The 4,166-nt window shown below is 41.9% G+C and overlaps 1 long non-coding RNA gene across 1 annotated transcript; it reads right to left on the reverse strand.

Annotated features, from left to right (window-relative positions):
- Positions 1-1,692: 1,692 nt before the first annotated feature.
- LOC121990436 lies at positions 1,693-2,744 on the reverse strand. Its single transcript, XR_006114598.1, has 3 exons — positions 2,130-2,744; positions 1,977-2,057; positions 1,693-1,735 (listed from the first exon to the last, which is right to left on the reverse strand). It is a non-coding gene; the product is annotated as an uncharacterized LOC121990436 (long non-coding RNA).
- Between the last annotated feature and the right edge of the window lie 1,422 nt (positions 2,745-4,166).

Below are 4,166 nucleotides of genomic sequence, written 5' to 3' on the forward strand. Positions count from 1 at the left end.
CCTTTTGATCACATCAAAATAAAATTAGGATAAAAATATAAGAAAAGAAAACATAAATTTGAAAGTTTCTAAGGAGTTAAGGAAGCAGTACCAATGTGAAATTTTTTTCCCAAAACGTATTCTTTTGAAAATCAGAATTTCTAAGATTTTTTTTTTGATGAAGTTCATTTTATTAACTGTCATTCATACAAAAATACAACTGTCACGCCCCGGAGGAGTCCCTGTCCGAAGAAATTTCGGTAGCATCTCCCCTGTACGGTGGACAATCTGAAACTTTCTACATATCCACATACCTCAGCCACAAGCGGCTGGAATAATAGCAGAAATAAAATACAATACACAGACATTCCACGCAGTTTATATAACAAGTAAACGGAAGAATAATACTCAGACTCGAAATCAACCCTACTCCACTACACTCGTAAAGCTCAAATCCGATTTACTCACCTCTTCTGCCGTCCAGGCAGGCATGTAGTAAAACATATCGAAATAAAATCCATCGACACATAAAATTCATACCAGATCCATAGTATCAAAAAATCCATAGTATCAAAAACAGAATAAGTCTGAACATAGACTAATAAAGAAGAAAACCAAAAGATTACTAAGCCCTCGTGGTCAGCAGGGGACTAGCAACTGGAACTCTCTCCTGACAGCATCAACCTGAAAAATAACAACAATGGAGGCGGGGTGAGTCCAACACTCAGTAGGTACAACTGATATACAAAGTAAGGAAATAACACCTAGCACTAATCATGTGTACAGTCTCCTGATGTAATAAAGGTAAATGTAAACTGAAGTAAACAGGAGAATACTGTACTAACCAGGACCGGGGTATAAGGACAAACAGTCCGAGTGATATGGAAATCCAGTCCGAGTGATATGGTATCCAAACAATATGCAACATATAAATGCAGAAACACAAACACAAGCAATAAATGATCATGCGTATGATGCGTCCTGGTCACCCCTGACGCCAGTCGCTCATCTCACACAATAGTGAGGCCGAGTGGGTAGGGTTGTGACAACCGTGCACTCTGTCGTCACTACTCCTGATGAGTGACCGAGTGGATGGGATGCTGTCGGAGTACACCTATCCTCCTACCCCAAATCATAAATGGGGGAGCGCAATGCTCTCAACTCCCGGTACACGATGACGGGGAGGAATCCCTGCCGGCTAACACGTTGTGTCACACTACCCATGAGCGGACCAACGGTGCCTAACAGAGTCCCTGCTGCAACACACTCTGCCTGAATCGACCACTAACCCATGAGTGGTGGTGTGTGCAGATCCATGTAACTAGCGATGTGCTCAACAATAATAGAGCGAACTATCGCACAACATGCAATCATACAAATGGTGCATGACACTAACCACAAAATATCCTGACCTAATCCACATATATATAAAAGTGCATCATAGGTCAACGAATCAAATCAAATCAAAGGTACACAGAAGGTATAAAAACCTAGGTCCTGAACATGGTGAAGCATGGTATATCACTACCCCTATAAGCATGTATCAACAGGTAAGGAATACATGAGATGTAAAACAAGCAATCAATCAATTATGTAACAAGCATCGGGTAGTGATTAACCGGAACAAATAAGAAACATAATTAATGCAACTTGTTATATTCACTACTATGTATATCAAATGACATAAGTCAAAAGTACCCGCCTCCAATAGGAATGTCCAAATCCGACATCGAGATACTCGTCTCGCGTCAAAGTCCTGTGATATCAAACATACATTTTTATTTAGCTACAAATTAAACGAATAGCTAAATAAAAATCCTTAAGAATAATTTAGGGAAAAACCCTAAACCATAATCTCGACCTTCCTAAATTAAATCCAACAATTAACTAGGGTTAATTTTCTTTAACCCTAATCATAACATTAGATTAAAAGTCTAAAGCTAATCCAATCTACCTATTCCCAACATAAACATAATCAATCCACACTAAACCCTTACCTTAATCCAAAACCTCCACAGGTGTTGCTCCGTAGGACAACTTGCTGCCAACGAAGTAATTGCTGCTGGAAATCCTCCACACTACCAGAATCACAATAAAACCCACAGCAACAATTAAATACCCTATACAACCAATTAGGGCAGTACCCTAACCTCTATGATCTGAGCCCCAAATCAACACCGTCAATGGCACAGCAACAAGTGAGTTGATCGGCAGTAAGAAGTAATGCACGAAAGTGGGCAGCGATCTGCCGAGGACAACTGTGAGGAAATCTGCAGTGGACGAAGGCTAGGGCAACTGAAGAGGTAGTCGTTTGCACTGTTCCGTCCGGCCTCAAGTGATGGCAGCGCCTGGTGCGGCTCGGGAAGGAGGAGAGACGAGGGAAATCGGGTTCGGCGATGTCCCGTGAGGCGGCGACGGCGCTGGGAACTCCACGGCAAGGGCTCGGCTAGGGCACGGGGTGGCCGGCGGTGCTGAATGAGTCTAGGGCAGAGGATGGGTCGCCGGCACTGCTTGGCGTCGGCGGAGATGCTAGGGCTCGGTGGCGGGTCGGCGCTAGGGCAAAGAGGGCTCGGTTCGGCTGTGCTCGCGCGTCGTCGACGCTTGGAGAAATAGTAAGAAGAAGGCATCGGTTGCGGAGAGGGAGAAGAGAACACCGACTTCTCTTGATCCCGGCCTTATGCACGCGAGCGAGAGGAGGAAAACCGCCGTGGGCGGTTAAGGCAGAAGGTTTGCGGGCGCGAGGGGGGAGAAGGTCTCGGGGAAGAGGGAAACGGCGAGGAAAATAAAGAAAATAAAAGAAAAAGGAATTGTAAATATAAACATTTCCTTACTTAAATGGGGTAGCCTAAACAGGTTTTTTTCCGAGCCCCGTTTTGTCCCCGTTAACTCGTCCGTACAAGTTCCGAAAAATTCCCGAAAAATTTCCAAAAATTCCCTTATCAATATTTGCCTATTTTCGGTATTTTACAACAACAAAACATACAGAAATAATCCTCCAAATTCACAGAAATTATACAACCCAAGGAGAATGTTCAATCTAGGGATGTAACAAATCATAAAATCTAAAATGAATCAAATTTTGCACATGAAGGAAAATGTGCTCAGAGTTAGGAGTTTGTCCCGTAAAAATAACATCATTGCGCTCTCTCCAAATCCAATATACAGTAGAGCAGAAAGTAGCTCGACGAATTTGAGAGCGTCTAGACTTAGAAGAAGCATGCCTGGAAAACCAACTGACTTCTCTATTTTAGCGTAAAGGGGCTCTTTGGATAGAACAAGAATGTAATATCTTAATCCAAACCATAGCTGAAAGTGGACAATCGAAAAAAAGATGAGAAATAGTCTCCCTATGAATACCACACAAATTGCAAAGATCAGAGGAGGTGACCCCCCATCTGAGCAGTCTAGAACGAGTAGCAAGTCTCCCCTTAATTGCAAACCAAGCAATAAAACTACATTTAGGGACATGAGAAGAATCCCAAATCAAGTTATACCAAGTCATAACAGGCTTTTTAGGCCCGAAATATTCATAAGCAGAAGCAATTGAGTATATACCAGAAGTGGTAAGCTTCCAAGAAATAATGTCTGAATCAATAGAACAAGTAAAATGGGCAGTAATAAAGTCCCAAGCTTGAGCAGTAATAGAATCAATAGGATCAGGTAACTGCCAATGATTATCATGCCAAACATCAGCAACATAAGCCGATTTAGAAATATTAGCATCAACAATACAGATAGACGGGAATTTCTCAATCAATGAAACACCCCGAAGCCATGGATCAGTCCAAAATTTGAAATGCATACCAGAACCAAGGCAGTAAGAAAACAAACCCTTAAACATAGAGCGAAGATCAAGAACTTCCTCCAACACAAACTGGCATCAGGGGACTTCATTATCCCCCAATAACTCAAGGTTTGAAACTTATTTGCCCTAATCCAAGCAACCCATAAACTTTCATAAGAGGTTACAAGAAATCATATATTTTTACCTACTGCAGCACAGTTCTAGATTGACAGTGACTTAAGTCCCAAGCCTCCTTCTTTTTTAGGTAGACAAACATCATGCCAAGCAACATGTCTAGATTTGGAATTGGAATTGTCATGCCAGAGAAAATCCCAACAAAGCCTGTCAATAGACTGAATAATCGATTTTGGAAGCATAAAAACAGAACACATATAGACATAGA

The sequence above is a fragment of the Zingiber officinale genome, chromosome 6B (genome assembly GCF_018446385.1).
Source record: "Zingiber officinale cultivar Zhangliang chromosome 6B, Zo_v1.1, whole genome shotgun sequence".
In the NCBI taxonomy this organism is placed as follows: domain Eukaryota; kingdom Viridiplantae; phylum Streptophyta; class Magnoliopsida; order Zingiberales; family Zingiberaceae; genus Zingiber; species Zingiber officinale.